Source organism: Pelophylax lessonae (genome assembly GCF_965119305.1).
Source record: "Pelophylax lessonae genome assembly, contig: HAP1_SCAFFOLD_1146, whole genome shotgun sequence".
NCBI classification, from domain to species: Eukaryota; Metazoa; Chordata; class Amphibia; order Anura; family Ranidae; genus Pelophylax; species Pelophylax lessonae.
The window spans coordinates 1-20,192 of NW_028119230.1; the positions used below are offsets into that span (position 1 = coordinate 1).

The 20,192-nt window shown below is 47.0% G+C and overlaps 1 pseudogene across 1 annotated transcript; it reads left to right on the forward strand.

The window, feature by feature from the left end:
- Nucleotides 1-8,415: 8,415 nt before the first annotated feature.
- Nucleotides 8,416-13,044, forward strand: LOC309544128 (annotated as a pseudogene). The gene is made up of 2 exons: nt 8,416-8,431; nt 11,884-13,044. The product of its transcript is annotated as an uncharacterized misc_RNA (transcript).
- The last annotated feature ends 7,148 nt before the right edge of the window (nt 13,045-20,192 follow it).

Consider the following 20,192-nt stretch of genomic DNA (forward strand, 5'->3'; position numbering starts at 1 on the left):
ATCGGCCAATATCGGACGATACCAATATGCAATCGGCAAAATATCGGTATCGGCAACGAAAAACTGATATCGGTCGATCACTAATTGTTATACAAGAGACCCATTTCCGCTCAGACACTATTCCAAGACTCACGAACAAAACATTTCCTACAGTGGTCCATGCCATAAACCTGCATTCTAAAACCAAGGGGGTGTCCATCTTGCGATCTAAGCACATTCCTTTTACGATTTCAGACTCACTGATTGACCTGAGGGGCTATATGTTTTCTTAAAGGGCACATAAGTGTCCCGACCAACAGGCCCGGACTGGGACAAAAAATAGGCCCGGGCATTTTGGACTGAGCAGCCCGCGGGGGGGCGTGACTGGGGCGTGGTGGGGCGTGACGTTCGTCGTGATGGTTGATGACAGGATTTAATGTTCCAGGATATGTGGATTCAATTACAGTACCTTTTTTAGTTTAATCTTCAATTTAGATCAGAGCTGCCATATGATGCTGTTTTTTTTGTCTTACTTTAAATCCTGTTTTGATGGTTGAGTCCTAAAAATAGTATGAAGCAGATCAGTCCCAATTCCTGCACTATCACACATCAGATCAGTCCCAATTCCTGCACTATCACACGTCAGATCACCCCAATTCCTGCACCTTCACCCTTCACACATCAGATCACCCCAATTCCTGCACCTTCACACATCAGATCACCCCAATTCCTGCACTATCACACCTCAGATCACCCCAATTCCTGCACCTTCACACCTCAGATCAGCCCAATTCCTGCACCTTCCTCACCTCAGATCACCCCAATTCCTGCACCTTTACACCTCAGATCAGCCCCAATTCCTGCACCTTCACACCTCAGATCAGCCCCAATTCCTGCACCTTCACACCTCAGATCAGCCCCAATTCCTGCACCTTCACACCTCAGATCAGCCCCTGGTAGGCTGGCACTGGCAGCAAAAAAATTATTCAAATCAGGATTTCTTCTGAAAATAGGCTGACCTGGCCAGCCTATTTGCAGAAGAAATCCTGATTCGAATTAAATTGTTGCTGCCAGTGCCAGCCTATTTGCAGAAGAAATCCTTATTTCTTTGAATAAAATTGTTGCTGCCAGTGCCAGCCCAGCCTATCTGCAAAAGAAATCCCTAAGTAGAAGTCACTCCTCTCTCCAGTCCTTCACTTACCTTGGGTGTGCTGTGCGGTGTGGCTGCAGAGTGTTCCCGCTGGATAGTACAGGAGATGGTCAGAGACTGCAAACATGATACAAGAGATGGTCAGAGACTACGGACCTGATACAAGAGATGGTCAGAGACTGCAAACATGATACAAGAGATGGTCAGAGACTACGGACATGATACAGGAGATGGTCAGAGACTGAGGAAACTATACAGGAGATGGTCAGAGACTGAGGAAACTATACAGGAGATGGTCAGAGACTGAGGACATGATACAGGAGATGGTCAGAGACTGCAGACATGATACAAGAGATGGTCAGAGACTGCAGACATGATACAAGAGATGGTCAGAGACTTCAGACATGATACAAGAGATGGTCAGAGACTGCATACATGATACAAGAGATGGTCAGAGACTGCAGACATGATACATTAGATGGTCAGAGACTGCAGACATGATACAGGAGATGGTCAGAGACTGCAGACATGATACAAGAGATGGTCAGAGACTGCAGACATGATACAAGAGATGGTCAGAGACTGCAGACATGATAGAGGAGATGGTCAGAGACTGCAGACATGATACAGGAGAGACTGCAGATGTGATACAAGAGAAGGTCAGAGACTGCAGACATGATAGAAGATAGAAGGACACTAGGGGGGCTGGAGAGCACAGGGAAGGCAGATAGCACTGGAGGAGCTGAAGGGCAAGGGGGGGGGGACTGGAGAGAATTAAGGGGGGGGGGGGGGTTTGGAAAGCATTGCAGGGGGGTTGGAAGGCGCAGGGTATGGATAGCACTGGGGGGGTGGGCGGGCAGGGAAAACCAGGGGATGGAGAGCATGGGGGGGAACTGCAGAGCACTGGGGGGAAACTGGAAATCACTTAGGGGGGAGCCAGGGAGCACGGGGGGGGGGGTGGAGAGCACAGGGGGAGCCAGAGAGCATAGGGGGACTTGAAGAGCACGGGGGGGGGACTAAAGAGCACAGGGGGGTTAAGAGCACAGGGGGGCTAAGAGCACTGGGGGGCTAAGAGCACTGGGGGGCTAAGAGCACTGGGGGAGGGTTAAGATCACTGGGGGGGGTAAAGCGCACTGGGGGGGCAGTAAAAGAAGTTGTATAGGAGGGGGATGGGACAGCTGCATATAGAGAAATTTATATTTCCATATTTCTCCTGCAGCCGCAGAATGCCTGCAGAAGGGAGGAGGAGAATCAGGCATCCATCCAGCGGCAGCAGGAGCCAGAATAGGGAAACATCAAATCCTCTATATGAAGCCGCCCCATCCCCCTCCTATTCAGTACACACGGCCGGTGACACCGGGGCTGCACAGCACTGCAGGCACTGGAGTGAGGAGTCGCACTTACCTTCTTTCCCCGGCCGGCCGCCTCCACCGCCCCCCGCGAGCAGCCCGGAGTCGGAGTGAAGGAGCTGCAATCTGCAGCTGCTTGCTTGGATGGCCGATGCTGTGAGTGCGGGCTGTGCTGCTGGCCGCGCCGGGCAGGACACCGGCGCGGCGGGAAGGAACACACACTGACATACTTCAGGAACATACTTCTCTTGACTTCCAGCTCCGCCGTCAATCAGCCTTCTGCTCAGGGGGGTGTTACTCACATCCCCCTGAGCAGAAGGCTGATTGGCCGCGGAGCCGGTGTAGCTGGCAAGTACACTGGCCATGGCCGCCGCAGTGAGGGAATCAGGGAACCAGTCCGGGCCTGCCGACCAATGACCCTTGTGAACATGTATTGCCCCAATGAACATCAAGTCTACTTTTTCAGGAAACTTGTGACTTGTTAACCAATTTTCGGGAGGGCATGCTGATCTTGGGCATGGCCTTGCTAATCTTCGCCAGCAGTAGGAGCTCTAATCATTCCGTGAATGATATTTGTAATCCAAAGGGAAAAAGGGGTATTTGTAATTCAGGCTCTGTCTCAAAATGAAGTCAGTATAAACCACTGTATGTGTACAGATGAGGCCTCCCGATTCGCCAAGCACTATGAAAGATCAGGAGTGTCCCATGGCAACCGCTCCACTACATTAAAGTCCTCTCTGTGTCTCTGCTGTGTCACAGGCCCTTTCACTGTGTCCGTGAGCTGCTGTGCTCACTACAATTAGGTATCTCTCACCCAATCCTCTGACAGTCCTCCGCACCAAGCTGATCACCTCTCTGTAACGTCCGCCACCTCTCCAAGGTGTCTCCACTCTCGATCAGTCACTCCTCTGTGACATCCGCCACCTCTCCAAGGTGTCCCTGCACTAGGCCACAGCCTCTACTGGCTCTGCTCTCCACAGCGATTCTCCGGCACATCCACACCGCACGCGATCCCCGAGGCAAGAGAGCGAACATCCAACTCCGCCCCTTTTTATAGACTCTCCCATAGTCCCCCACGGAACCCGCAGCTCCCTGGGAGGATAGTTCCACCCAGCCCACTTTGCGCAGTCTTCATCCTCCACTGGACTATATATTCCACAATCCAACACGCCACTCTTCAGGAGAACCTCAAAATAAGCAACAAACTTAAAGGAACAGTATATCAGCCTTAATTATGCTGGTAGTGATTTCTTCACTTGGCTACATCCTCCCCCCACTTGAATGTCTTTGGTCCCCAAAGATGATGGGACTCCTAAGTGGGAGACTCCATTGAGATATAAAGTACCACATAATTACAACTAACAGCCGTCTTGTGTAAAACTAATAGCAGCTGACAACTGGTCAATAAATTCACCTTCAAACAGCTGACTATACAAATTACTAGAAAGGTCTGAGTCACTCTCACAATAGGCCAACAAGAAATCAGTGGCCAACCTAATAGTGTCAGTGGGTAGAATAAGATCATCTTCCTTGGGAATCCCAACAGAAGAGGCAGTTACTTGTGTGGGGCGTTGGGGCGTTACAATTTGTTCTTCAGAACTCTCTCCTAGGGTATCATACATCAGTCTCTTTGGTGGTGTATTTCCCTTCGTAGCCTTAATGACACCTCATCTCTGGGTTCAGATTCACTTTCCAACCCTTGAGAGCTACAACTAGGTTTAGACTCCTCACACTCCTCAGAAGGGCCCATTGACTCCTCTGGGTCTTGTACAAGTGAACTCCTGTCTTCCTCCTAAACCCTGCACGTGGCATCCTCCTGAACCCTGCACATGGCATCCTCCTGAACCCTGCACGTGGCATCCTCCTGAACCCTGCACGTGGCATCCTCCTGAACCCTGCACGTGGCATCCTCCTGAACCCTGTGCATAGTATCTTCCTGTATGTAGAATCCTCCTGCACGTAACACCAGCATACAGGGGGCACACTAACCGCCAGCATACAGGGAAACACTGACCACCAGCATACAGGGGGCACACTGACCACCGGCATACAGGGGGAAAACTGACCACCAGCATATAGGGGACACACTGACCACCAGCATATAGGGGACACACTGACCACCAGCATACAGGGGCACACTGACCACCAGCACAGCATAAAGGGGGCACACTTACCACCAGCATACAGGGGGCACACTGACCACCAGCATACAGGGGGCACACTGACCACCAGCATACAGGGGGCACACTGACCACCAGCATACAGGGGGCACACTGACCACCAGCATACAGGGGGCACACTGACCACCAGCATACAGGGGGCACACTGACCACCAGCACAGCATACAAGGGGCACACTGACCACCAGCATACAGGGGGCACACTGACCACCAGCATACAGGGGGCACACTGACCACCAGCATACAGGGGGCACACTGACCATCAATATGCAGGGCCACTGGTTACCCGTCCACAGCGGACATAACAAATCAAGTAAAACAACTACCATGCAACTAAAAAAATCTGAAAAGCAATAAGAGAATCTTGTTAGCTGATTTCCTCATCTAACGTGCAACAATAAAAAACAAAAAATGCAGCACTGCCCTACACTTCATCTATAAAAAAAATCTACAAATGGACTTATAATGGTAAAACCTATAAATGAATATCCTGTACAAATCAACCAATGTATTACAATATAGTAGTGATGGTGTCACCCCCTCTGCAAAAGGTAAGAAATATCGCAGAGCTGCAATGTGCAAATAGTGGTGACCCCCCCCCTCCCCCATATATAATCATAATAAATAGTACAATTAATGTGCATATTTTACATTTTATTATGATTATATAACGGGTGTTTCACCACTATTTGCACATTGCAGCTCTGCAGTATTTCTTACCTTTTGCAGAGAGGGTGACACCATCACTCCTTCCAGGATTGGATTTGAATTTAGCCGCCCCATCCCCCCCACCCCTCCAAGTTTTTCCTCTATCTTATCTTCCTAACATTTGGTAGCCCTATCCCAAAAACTCTAAAAAGTATCTCATGGACGAAATGTGAGAAATAACATATATATCATACAATCATTCCATGAACACATCCCACATGCACCGCATAGATAATTTCAAGGAAACATGCTCATAAAATAGTTTACCATTTGCCAAAGAAAAAAAAAATACGTCCCCAGATTTCATTTAAAAAATCTGGTCACCTTACAATATGGTCCACAAGGTGGTGACCTGACTTCTCTCAGATGGAACGCACAGACAGGAAGTGATGTGAGGAACAGACAGGAAGTGATATAAGATACTGACAGGAAGTGATGTAACCTACTGACAGGAAGTGATGTAGATCCACAGAGGAAGTGATGTCAGCAATAAATAGGAATTTCAAAGGCGATGCGGGAGGAAGTAGAGAGGAGACGTAGCTGGAAGTGGCAGCAGAGGAGGTAATAAGATATTATTTTCTATATACTGTATAATCTTTAATTACATAAAGAAAATGTTCTTCTATTTTTATGTCGGGGGGAACAGAAACAGAGGAACGCATAACACTGAGAATCAGATTGCAGTCCCCCGGTGAAATCACATAAGTAGGATGAGCAGCAAAACTTCCTCCAGCTCTCCTGTAGCGCCCTCACCAGGCAGAGCCAAGGTACTCATAATCTATCTGGGGAAGAGGCAGAGCTCGGGGTGACCCCGACACTCACCTCTGGAAATATTCAGCAGCTTTCCTCCCTCGTCACTACTAACATTAATCCCATCCTCTGCCCCAACACCAACTGGGCCCCCACTCCTCACCCCCCATCTAACACTGCTATTCCCCGCTTCTCACCCCCCATCTAACACCGCTGTCCCCCATTCCTCACCCCCATCTAACACTGCTGTTCACCATTCATCACCCCCGTTCCCTACTTCTCATTCCTTATCCAACACTGTTGTTCCCCTCTCCTCAGCCCCCTTCCCACACTGCTCACCTATATTCCACAACCCCCACTGACACTGTTGTCCCCCACTCCTTATTCCCTTATTCAACATTGCAGATCTCCACTCCTCACACCCCATATCTGACGCTTCTGTCCGCACACTCTTCACAAAGACCCAATGCTGCCAACTTGCTTTCTCTCGCGTCTTTCATGATATCGCTCTTAAAGCACAGACCTGACCGGAGAGGTGAGGAGGATTCTGGGAGGTCACATGACATCACTCTTATTTCTATTAGTAAAACACAGACCTGACCAGAGAGGTGCGGAGGATTCTCAGAAGATTCTTAGGACACAAGGATCGCTACAAGGACGTCATGATGGGGAATCAGCCGCCCCTCGCCTCACCGGGTAAGAGGAGACTTTATTGTAAAGGAGAGAGCAGTACGGAGGGTCCACCTAGATCCCCCATCATCTGATAAACACATAGAAACAATGTATTCAGTCAGTGTGTGTGTTTCCTACAGATGGATCCAGTAATGGGAACCCACCAGAGAGATGTCCCCGTCCTCTGTATTCCCGGGATTCCACACAGGAAGGTCACACCACCCCCCACCATTATCAGGTAGGTGAAGATGGATGTCGATATTGTAAAATTGATCTGACTGTATGAAAATATATTCCACTTTTATGTATAAGGTTATTTGTGCTCACATTTTAAAGAAACCATTCCCTGCTATTTTGTTTGTTTAGAACGAAAATCTGGTAGACATAAAAGATGAGGTTAAAGAAGAAGAAGAGACATATGTGAGGGGTGATCAGCAGTTCAGGGAAGAAGTTGGGATGATGGACAAAGTTAAAGAGGAGGAATCTTCTCCAGACATCAGCACAGGTGAGTGATTGCCGCTAAATACAAAAACTATTTGGGTATATGGATTGATGTTTGAGGATCTGTAGATCCACTTCTACAATGACGTCATGATGGAGAATCAGCCGCCCCTCACATCACCGGGTAAGAGGAGACTTTATTGTAAAGGAGAGAGTAGTACAGAGGCTCCACCTAGATCCCCCATCTGATAAACACATAGAAACAATGTATTCAGTCACTGTGTGTTTCCTACAGATGGATCCAGTAATGGGAACCCACCAGAGAGATGTCCCCATCCTCTGTATTCCCGGGATTCCACACAAGTTAACATTAAAGAAGAGATAAAAGAGGAGGATGATGAGGATTTTGTAATGGAGGAGGCAGAGTTTCCAAAAGGTCACAGAAAGCAGTACCAGGACACCATGGTGGAGTCATCCAGTTACAGAAATCCACCAGAGAGATGTCCCCGTCCTCTGTATTCCCGGGATTCCACACAGGAAGATCACACCATCCCCCACCATCATCAGGTAGATGAGAATGTAGGAAAATTATCCCAATCTCTAAGAGATATCATTCTTCAATTATTATTATTTTTTTGTATTTATTATTATTTCTCCCATTTTGTTGGTTTAGGATGAAGATCTGATAAATGTACAAATTGGGGTTATAAAGGAAAAGACGTATGTGAGGGGTGATCAGCATTTTACAGAGGAGGTTGGGATGATGGACGCAGTTAAAGAGGAAGGAACTTCTCCAGATATCAGCTCGGGTAATTATGCAATAAGGGTTTAAAGCTTACTTAGTGATGTTTGGTTGGGTGGTATCATTGATCTGGTTAGTTGTCAAAGTTTGGTGTTGTGATTGCACCCAGTTCCACCACAGATCCCTTTTAAACTTGTAGCACAATTCCCAGCCGTTTTGCTGGATGTGGGTCCCCCTGGGTTACCGCTAGCAACAACAGCACATTTAAGCATGTTCTCCAAGTAGGAGCACTGAGACAATGACCAGTCCAGTATCTTTGGGTTTTGTATTATTTTGTAACTTGGATAGGAGACGGGATGAGTGGGATACTCCGTTGGCTCAACTATGCGCAAATTGCTAGGGACAACTGAAAAATGCCGATTGGCACTGACTTGACGCTGGCTAAATGGCGGTCAACGCCAGTTGATGCTGGTTAACACTGGCCTGCTGCCTGTTAACGCTGAACTGACTTTTGACTGCTTTCCTGAATAATGAAGTCCTCTTTAGGCTCCATGTACACGGGGCGCTGGAAATGGCCGTTTAGGAGCAGTTGGGCGTTTTTTTTTAGAAGCCCCTGAACGCAGCTCCATGTTATCTTATCTGTCCATGTACACATGGTCGTTTACAGTCATTTGCAGGCAGTTGCGTTCAGGGACTTTTTTTAGAACGCAATTATTTGCGTTCGAACGTGTGTTTCCCGGCGTTTCAAATGCGGCCGAACGTGACTAAACGTGACTGAACGTGATGAACCTACGTTCAGCCACGTTATACGTTTTTTTTCTTCCATTCAAAATCAATGGTTCCCTATGGGAGCCTATTGATTTGAATGGAAGTCGCACCGCAAGTCGGATCCGACTTGCGGCGCGACCTGCACTGTGAGAATCTTGAGGGGGAACTCCACGCCAAAAATGGGAAAAAAACTGCGTGGGGGTCCCCCCCAGGTTCCAAACCAGGCCCTTCGGGTCCGGTATGGAATTTGAGGGTAGCCCCACGCCAAAAAAATGGCATGGGGTCCCCCCCAAAATCCATACCAGACCCTTATCCGAGCATGCAGGAAAGGGGAGGGGACGAGCGAGCGGCCCCACCCCCCCTGGACCACACCAGGCCACATGCCCTCAACATGGGGGGTGTTGGTGCTTTGGGGCAGGGGGAGCTCTGCACCCCCCACCTCAAAGCACCTTGCCCCCATGTTGATGAGGACAAGGGCCTGACCCCACAACCCTGGCCGGTGGTTGTGGGGGTCTGCGGGCAGGGGGCTCATCGGAATCTGGAAGCCCCCTTTAACAAGGGGGCCCCCCAGATCCCGGACCCCCTCGCTATGTGAATGGGTATGGGGTACACTGTACCCCTACTCATTCACCACATAAAAGGCAGTGTATGGAAATAACGACAGGAGACGTTTTGGAAAGTTTATTAAAAATCTTCATCCGGCTCTTCTTGTCTTCTCCTCTCCGGGGGTCTTCTGCTCTTTTGCTGTCCGCTCCTCTCCGGGGTCTTCTGCTCTTTTGCTGTCCGCCCTTCTGCTGTCCGCCCTTCTTTTCTTCTACTCTCCGGTCTTCTGCTCTTTTGCTGTCGGCTCTTCTTCTTCCTCCGGTCCTCCTCCGACGACGTCTCCGGTGATTATGCCGGTCTCCGGTCTCTGCAACTTATTATATAGCCATTAGGGGCGTGGCCCCTGATGACGTCATCGGGAGGCCCCACCACCTCATGTCACAGATGACGTCAACTGTGACATTAGGGGGTGGGGCCTCCCGATGACGTCATCAGGGGCCATGCCCCTAATGGCTATATAATAAGCTGCAGAGACCGGAGACCGGCATAATCACCGTAGACGTCGTCGGAGGAGGACCGGAGGAAGAAGAGCCGACAGCAAAAGAGCAGAAGACCAGAGAGTAGAAGAAAAGAAGGGAGGACAGCAGAAGGGCGGACAGCAAAAGAGCAGAAGACCCCGGAGAGGAGCGGACAGCAAAAGAGCAGAAGACCCCCGGAGAGGAGAAGACAAGAAGAGCCGGATGAAGATTTTTAATAAACTTTCCAAAACGTCTCCTGTCGTTATTTCCATACACTGCCTTTTATGTGGTGAATGAGTAGGGGTACAGTGTACCCCATACCCATTCACATAGCGAGGGGGTCCGGGATCTGGGGGGCCCCCTTGTTAAAGGGGGCTTCCAGATTCCGATGAGCCCCCTGCCCGCAGACCCCCACAACCACCGGCCAGGGTTGTGGGGATGAGGCCCTTGTCCTCATCAACATGGGGGCAAGGTGCTTTGAGGTGGGGGGTGCAGAGCTCCCCCTGCCCCAAAGCACCAACACCCCCCCATGTTGAGGGCATGTGGCCTGGTGTGGTCCAGGGGGGAGGGGCCGCTCGCTCGTCCCCTTTCCTGGCATGCTGGGCTGCATGCTCGGAGATAAGGGTCTGGTATGGATTTTGGGGTGGACCCCACGCCATTTTTTCGGTGTGGGGCTACCCTCAAATTCCATACCGGACCCGAAGGGCCTGGTTTGGAACCTGGGGGGGACCCCCACGCAGTTTTTTTCCCATTTTTGGCGTTGAGTTCCCCCTCAAGATTCTCACAGTGCAGGTCGCGCCGCAAGTCGGATCCGACTTGTGGTGTGACTTCCATTCAAATCAATAGACTCCCATAGGGAACCATTGATTTTGAATGGAGGCAGAAAAACGCTGCTAAAAGCAACGTGGCCAAACGTGCAATAACGCCAATGGAAAAAGCTACTGAAAGCACGTTTCAGCTGCTTTTTCCTGGCGTCAGAAATAGCTTTGCAGGACGTTTTTTCTAACGTCCCATGTACATGGAGCCTTAAGCACCCTTAAGCACTCCTTGCTGAGGTAGCTACATGTATGAACTGCTGCAGTGCTGAACACTTCAGGGCCCGCACCGGTGCCCCCTTTTTCTCAATTATCTCCAGGGCTTAGACACTGGCAACCCCTTTCTAAGCCTTCTCTACTGTTTAGCTGGCTCCTGGATCCCTCTGACCTTCTAGAGTGGTCCCCTCTCCTAGGCAGAACCCTGGGCAGTTTTGAATACTCACAATACTGTTTTTCCTGGAAACTTCTGCCCAGCAGCTCCACTGAGTCCACAGCACTCTGGATCCTTTCCTGCAGCCCAGCTCAACCTCCGGTCCTCTAGGCCGACAGCCCAGGACACACTTGCTTCCTCTGACAGGAGGAGCCGTCAGCCTCCTCCTGGGACTCTGCTTCCCGCCAAAGATGGTCCTGAGAATGTGCTGGGAGACACAGCAAACCTTCTGGCAATGGGAGGTATTGATGAGCCATCCTGGAGGAGTTGGACTGCCTGTGCAACCTCTATAGGGTCCAGGTATGGCCTCATGCTACCAGTAGTGACACTGACCCCAGCCAAATGCAAAACTAGTGACAAACACTCAGAAAAGATGAGTAGGGGAAAAGTCAGTGGCCTCCACCTGTAAAACCATTCCTGTTTTGGAGGTCGTCTCATTGTTGCCCATCTAGTGCACCTGTTGGTAACAACCCCCTCTGCTACTTGACTGAGCAGATGAATATCCCAGGAGTTTCCCTGACTTGATGCTATACTCTGATTATAAAGTGTTGAGCAGTGTATATGAGTGTGGAAAACTCTTGGTAATTTTTCTTGTCTTCTGACAGACGGACTCTGTGGTGGGAATAGAAGGACATCGGAGGAAGATGTGACTACAGAAGATAATGACATGGCATCTTCTCCAGAAGTAAATCCCGTTCCTCATAATATACATGACAGACCTCACCATTGGAGGAGATCATTGGAATCTCCTGATACTTCACATAGTCCTCTAATATCTGACAGTGCTGACGGGTGCGGGAAACCATCTCATCTCAGGGAATCTTCTTTATACCATAAAGGAGAGAATTCATTGTCATGTTCAGAGTGCGGGAAATGTTTTAAACAGAAAAGAAGCCTTCTTAGCCATCAGAGAATACACATAGGTGACCTTCCCTATTCATGTTCAGAGTGTGGGAAATGTTTTAGTCAAAAAAGATGCCTTCTTCAGCACCAGAGAACTCACACAGGTGAGCGTCCCTATTCATGTTCAGAGTGCGGGAAATGTTTTAATCGTAAAGGAAACCTTCTTAGTCATCAGAGAATACACACAGGGGAGCTTCCCTATTCATGTTCAGAGTGTGGGAAATGTTTTAATCAAAAAGCAACCCTTCTTACCCATCAGAGAATACACACAGGTGAGCTTCCCTATTCATGTTCAGAGTGCGGGAAATGTTTTAAACACAAAAAAAGCCTGTTTACCCATCAGAGAATACACACAGGTGAGCTTCCCTATTCATGTTCAGAGTGCGGGAAATGTTTTAATCATAAAGGAAGCCTTCTTAGCCATCAGAGAATACACACAGGTGAGCTTCCCTATTCATGTTCAGAGTGCGGGAAATGTTTCAAGGATAAAGGAAGCCTTCTTAAGCATCAGAGAATACACACAGGTGAGCGTCCCTATTCATGTTCACAGTGTGGGAAATGTTTTAATTTTAAAGGAAACCTTGTTAGCCATCAGAGAACACACACAGGTGAGCGTCCCTATTCATGTTCAGAGTGCGGGAAATGTTTCAATCAAAAAGAACACCTTCTTAGCCATCAGAGAACACACACAGGTGAGCGTCCCTATTCATGTTCAGAGTGCGGGAAATGTTTTAAGGATATAGGAAGCCTTCTTAAGCATCAGAGAATACACACAGGCGAGCGTCCCTATTCATGTTCACAGTGTGGGAAATGTTTTAATAGTAGAAGAAACCTTCTTCGCCATCAGAGAACACACAGGTGAGCTTCTTCATTCATGTTCAGAGTGCGGGAAATATTTTATTAGAAAAGGAAACTTTCTGCGGCACCAGAGACTTCACACAGGGGAGCGTCCCTATTCATGTTCAGAATGCGGGAAAAGTTTTAATCATAAAGTAAGCCTTCTTAGCCATCAGAGAATACACACAGGGGAGTGTCCCTATTCATGTTCAAAGTGCAGGAAATGTTCCAATCATAGAGGACACCTTCTTAGCCTTTAGAGAATACACACGGGTGAGCCTTCCTATTCATGATCAGAGTGCGGGAAATGTTTTGCGTTCAAATGTTTACTTGTTAGACACCGGAAAGTTCATACAGGCGAGCGTCTCTAATCTTGTGCAGATTGCGGGAAATGTTTAACTAAGAAAGAACACCTACTTACACACAGGTGAGCGCCCTTTTTAATGTTACAAGTGCGGGAAATGTTTTTCAAACAAAGGTTTATTTCTTAGACGCCAGAAAGTTCATACAGGCGAGCGTCCTATTTCATGTTCAGAGTGCGGGAAATGTTTCACTCCTTATGTACGCTTCAAACGGCAAAGAATTCACACTTATATTAGAGGCTCCGTTTTCATGTTCAGTGCGGGAAAGTGTAAAAATTAAGGAAACCTACTTATCCATCAGAGAATACACACAGGTGAGCGTCCCTATTCATGTTCAGAGTGCGGGAAATGTTTTAATCAGAAAGTAAACCTTCTTAGCCATCAGAGAATACACACAGGTGAGCTCCCTTTTTAATGTTACGAGTGCGGGAAACGTTTTAGTAACAAAGGTTTATTTCTTCGAAAACAGTTCATGCGGGCGAGCGTCCTATTTCATGTTCAGAGTGCGGGAAATGTTTCACTCCTTTTGTAAGCTTCAAATGGCAGAGAATTCACACTTATATTAGAGGCTCTTTTTTCATGTTCAGAGTGCGGGAAAGTTTAAAAATAAAGGAAATCTAATGAAACATCTGAGTGCGCCCCCTGCTGGTACTACGGGAAATGGACGCTGGATTGTAACGGGTGGAACTGTTTAGTCCATAAACAAATGTGATACCTCCACAGTCCACTCGGGGTTGGTTTACACCCACATCGCCCTCTGACCCGCTGTGGGGTTGGCAGGCAGCTGGGAGCCCTTACGTTAACCCTTTATCTTCCATTGGGGAACCTTTTTTATTGGTTGCTTCATGTTGTTGTTCCTTTTTGATTTATTGAAGTAGCCGGCTTTTTATTGGTCCAACCAATGTATGATTATTAATACATTTGACACATTTGTTAATTCTATTATAAAAGATTTAAGCTTTATTTTATTCATATCATTACTGTGTGGTAATCGCTTATTCTGATCTTGTACAATAAAAACTCTTCGTACAATATTCTGTGCCGAGTCTTCTTTTTTACCAATGATTAGATGATCGGTGATTGGAATGTGATCAGTTCATAGAGAGTCATCCAGTCTGCTTGTCTTCAGCAAACTGTTTGTGGGCTTTCTTGTGCATCATCTTTAGAAGAGGCTTCCTTCTGGGATGACAGCCATGCAGACCAATTTGATGCAGGGTGCGGCATATGGTCTGAGCACTGACAGGCTGACCCCCCACCCCTTCAACCTCTGCAGCAATGCTGGCAGCACTCATACATCTATTTCCAAAGACAACCTCTGGATCAGTGGCGGCTGGTGCTCAAAATTTTTTGGGGGGGCGCAAAAAGAAAAATGTAATAGGTATTGCATCCCTGCAAAAAACACGGTAAAAAAATTGCATGACTTTGAGGTCATGGTACAGGCATGGCACAGGTGATGGTATAGGCATGGCACAGGTGATGGCATGGCACAGGTGATGGCATAGGCATGGCACAGGTGATGGCACAGGTGATGGCATAGACATGGCACAGGTGATGGCATAGGAATGGCACAGGTGATGGCATAGACATGGCACAGGTGATGGCACAGGTGATGGCATAGACATGGCACAGGTGATGGGATAGACATGGCACAGGTGATGGCATAGGAATGGCACAGGTGATGGCATATACATGGCACAGGTGATGGCATAGGCATGGCACAGGTGATGGCATAGACATGGCATAGGCATGGCACAGGTGATGGCACAGGTGATGGCATAGGCATGGCACAGGTGATGGCATAGGTGATGGCATAGGGATGGCACAGGTGATGGCATAGGCATGGCACAGGTGATGGTACAGGCATGGCACAGGGGAGGGCACAGGTCGGCTTCAATCACTTACCTTCTGACGGCAGCGGGATTCCGGGAACCGAGACGAGCAGCGCCGTGGACGTCCTCCTCTTCAGTCTTCTGTCTTCCGGTCCGGGCGGCGGAAAGGAGATCGGGCGGTGACGGTGCGTGACTGACGCACGCACCGGCACCGCCCCCATTGCGAGTCAGCGATGTCCTGGATGATGATTGGTCCAGGCTGGAGACTGGACCAATCACAGCCAGGATATCACGAAGGTGGTGGTGGCTCAGTGCTTTTTCCTGCGCCCAGGTTACGCCCCCAGAAGGCAGCCAATTGGCGCCTCTTCTGGGTCGTAAATACCACCCCCCCCCATATCCACCAGGCCGAGCGCATAGGCCTGCGAACACCTATGCATGGGCCGCCACTGCTCTGGATATGACGCTGAGCATGTGCGCTCCACTTCTTTGGTTGACCATGGCGAGGCCTGTTCTGAGTGGAACCTGTCCTGTTAAATCGCTGTATAGTCTTGGCCACCATGCTGCAGCTCAGTTTCAGGGTCTTGGCAATCTTCTTATAGCCTAGGCCATCTTTATGTAGAGCAACAATTCTTTTTATTTCAGATCCTCAGAGAGTTCTTTGCCATGAGGTGCAATATTGAACTTACAGTGACCAGTATGAGAGAGTGAGAGCGATAACACCAAATTTACCACAGCTGCTCCCCATTCACACCTGAGACCTTGTAACACTGAGTCACATGACACTGGGGAAGAAAAATGGCTATTTGGGCCCATTTCGGACATTGTCACTTAGGGGTGTACTCACTTTTGTTGCCAGCGGTTTAGACATTAATGGCTGTGTGGTGAGTTATTTTGAGGGGACAGCAAATTTACACTGTTATACAAGCTGTACACTCACTACTTTACATTGTAGCAAAGTGTCATTTCTTCAGTGTTGTCACATGAAAAGATAGAATAAAATATTTACAAAAATGTGAGGGGTGTACTTACTTTTGTGAGATACTGTATGTTATATAAATTAAGTCACGCTAAATGATTAGTGAACAAATAAATGTCCAAAAAATAAAAATCAATTAATCAGGTACTGATAATAATGTGAAAGGTGAAGTGTTCAAAAAATCTCTATGAAGAATCCAATAAATGTGAAATCAAATCAACATAGTGAGGAATCCAAACTCCCCTAGGTAATGTGTATATAAATTACGTTCAGTGATATAGAAACAAATAAATGTCATCAATTGAATATCAGATTCTCAAGTCCTGATACTAAATGAAGTGATGTGATGAAATAGTCTTTAAATAAATCAAATAATTGTAGAATAATGATCAGCGCAATATGGAATTCAGGTTTCCCTTAGGAAATGCGCTTACCAAATAAATGGTTAAATTAATGCAGGGTATTAAATCCAAGGTATTTGATTGAAGATAGCCCAGATATAACTCACGGGGTTGGATGGCATAAAGTCATTGAAAGAGAAAAAACGCCATAGCATAATACCCTTACAGCAATAAATCTTATACACCTTAAGTGCACCAAGTTGGATCAAAGGAGTGTATCCACCACCAGATGTAAAAATGCTTACCAGAGAAATTGGTGCATATTCATGAACCAGCACACAAAGGAACCCTTCCCAATACTTGGTGACAGAGAGAAAATATCATAAAAGTTGAGATTAAACCACCACCGATTTATAGGCCCCTTACCGAACTAAAGATGACTAATAGCAGGGTAGAAGAATAAATCCAGATAGAGAAATGAAGCCGCCAACACCGACAAATGTAGCCCCTTACCGAACCAGGATAATAATCGTTTAGAGATAAGAGCCAGGCCGGATGTTTGCAACAGCACTCAGCATGGATTATAGAGAAAACCAAATAATGTTGGGTCCTCCTCAATGTATCAAAGGCCGAAATGAGCAGCATAAACCGATCTCAGATATGAAAAAGAGGAAGGCGCCAATAGTGTAAAACCATAACAACTGTTTATTATTAAAAGAAAGACACTCACATTTTTTTAGAGCAGAAACCGCAAGTAAAAGCCGCTGGCCGGACAGCTAGGCACATCCGCTCGTTTGACGTCTTCTAGGACGAAACGTTGTTAGGTCACGGCATGCTGACGTCATCTCCGAAAGCGTTCCAAACGAGCAGATGTGCCTAGCCGTCTGGCTGGCGGCTTTTACTTGCGGTTTCTGCTCTAAACAAATGTGAGTGTCTTTCTTATAATAATAAACAGTTGCTATGGTTTTACACTATTGGCGCCTTCCTCTTTTTCATATCTGAGATCGGTTTATGCTGCTCATTTCGGCCTGACTTTTGATTCATTGAGGAGGACCTGACATTATTTGGTTTTCTCCATCATCCATGCTGAGTGCTGTTGCAAACATCCGGCCTGGCTCTTATCTCTAAAAGATTATTATCCTGGTTCGGTAAGGGGCTACATTTGTCGGTGTTGGCGGCTTCATTTCTCTATCTGGATTTATTCTTCTACCCTGCTATTAGTCATCTTTAGTTCGGTAAAGGGCCTATAAATCGGTGGTGGTTTAATCTCAACTTTTATGATATTTTCTCTCTGTCACCAAGTATTGGGAAGGGTTCCTTTGTGTGCTGGTTCATGAATATGCACCAATTTCTCTGGTAAGCATTTTTACATCTGGTGGTGGATACACTCCTTTGATCCAACTTGGTGCACTTAAGGTGTATAAGATTTATTGCTGTAAGGGTATTATGCTATGGCGTTTTTTCTCTTTCCATGACTTTACGCCATCCAACCCCGTGAGTTATATCTGGGCTATCTTCAATCAAATACCTTGGATTTAATACCCTGCATTCATTTAACCATTTATTTGGTAAGCGCATTTCCTAAGGGAAACCTGAATTCCATATTGTGCTGATCCATTATTTTACAATTATTTGATTTATTTAAAGACTATTTCATCACATCACTTCATTTAGTATCAGGACTTGAGAATCTGATATTCAATTGATGACATTTATTTGTTTCTATATCACTGAACGTAATTTATATACACATTACCTAGGGGAGTTTGGATTCCTCACTATGTTGATTTGATTTCACATTTATTGGATTCTTCATAAAGACTTTTTGAACACTTCACCTTTCACATTATTATCAGTACCTGATTAATTGATTTTTATTTTTTGGACATTTATTTGCTCACTAATCATTTAGCGCGACTTAATTTATATAGTTTTTTGAGGGTGTGGTCACACTTGAAGTTGCTGCTTCATCACCATTATTCACCTTTAGCGCGATTAATTTCCCCCTTTTTTTCAGATGCTGTATGTTGCTATAACATTGACAGTTAAAGCTGGTGCATAGTAAGGTTGCAATATCCATGTGATCTATTATCCTTTCTTTTGCTATGTATTCACATTAATGGTGTCACTCCATTGAGCCTCCGTGTGTTAAGTGGGGTTCAGTTGACTGATACTGCTACACTTTGTTATTGTTAAGACATATTTGTAATCAATAAGCTATAACGATTTACCTTTTAAGTAAAATAACCAAACAGTATTCTAATGGTGTCAGTGTGTCTTTGAAGATTATTATTGAAATGTTGGAACCTAAAGTGTCAGGTGGGCTGGATGGTTCACAGGGTCATAGGAGTGCTGAGGAACACCCATCAACCAGCAGCCCTCAAGGGGGCAGTGCTACATACACTTAGCTGGTGCTTTCTGTAGGGTTGCCACCTATCAAGGATTCACCTGGACAGTTCGGGTTTTGAATCATGTGTTTGGGTTTCAGGTCACCTGAAACCCGGACACAATAGACAATGTGGGCTATGTGGGACTTTAAATGAGACACGGGCAGGTATGCCCAGCGTCTCCATCCCTGTATTGGAAAAAACTAATTGAAAAGGATTAAAAGAGGTGCATGGAAGCCAGCCAGCCCCCAGTCTGATGTACTCACCCTCCAGTCTGCCACCAACCAAGTAGACCTGTCTCAATATACATAAAGAACAGGGGTTTAGTTGACACGCATTTGCAAACGCATATGTAAGCTGCAGAGCCACGACACGGCACCCTGTTATATCTGCAGTCCCTAACACTTTTAAATGTAAGTGTCTCCACTCTGGGAGCACATGGTTGCTAATGGGTGGATAGGAAGCAGGTGGGAGGGAGCAGCCCAAACTTCCCCCACCCACTTCCATCCACGTCTGGTATGGTATCTCAATGCTCTAATAGCAATGTTCTTAAGATGGTACAAACTGAAAACGACCAGCTGAGAAGCATACACCTCCAATCCCTTGGCGGATGCAGTGTAAAACACAGATTGGGACTTTATATGAGGCAGTTTGCCTGTATAGCTCAGTGCCTCCATCCCTAATTTCATAAAGTATTTGGGACTTTACATGAGACATGCAGGTCATGCTATGGTCTCCATCCCTGTATATGAAAAAACTGGGGTCAAATTAGACTGCATCCACCAAAAACGCACGAAAATCGCACGGTGGGACTTTAAATGAAGCACCAGCCTGTAGGCGAGGTGCCTCCATCCCTAGTTGCATAGACAATGTGGGCTATGTGGGACTTTAAATGAGACACCAGCAGGTATGCCCAGCGTCTCCATCCCTGTATCGGAAAAAACAAATTGAAAATGATTAAAATAGGTGCATGGAAGCCAGCCAGCCCCCAGTCTGATGTACTCACCCTCCAGTCTGCCACCAACCAAGTAGACCTGTCTCAATATACATAAAGAACAGGGGTTTAGTTGACTAATCCTTTTCAATTCGTTTTACCTGGACACAATATTCAGAATGGATTGTGGCTCCCCAAGTACCACAACCCCTGAGTGCATAGATGTGCACACCGGCCTCACCCCCATACACGGACAGGAGAGGAGAAAGGGCTTGATCTATTCCTCCTCCTCCCACCCCTACCCCTCTGTCTGCCCACCCACACTCCAATCCCTGGCATTCTGTGCCTCAGGAAAGGGATGTGTGGGCTGGAAGTTTGAAGCTCAGCAACTGGCAGATACATTGTGGATGAAAGGCTTTGATGCCTGAGCCTCCATCCTCGGTAGAGTGAGCTCACCATCCAATGTCTGTGACTGAAGTCCCTGCCTTCTCTCCCTTCTCTCTCGTGACTCCCTGTGAGTGAGTACACTAAGGTAAGATTTAAGAGGTGCCCTGTGGACTCTGATGTAAGGGGGGCTTT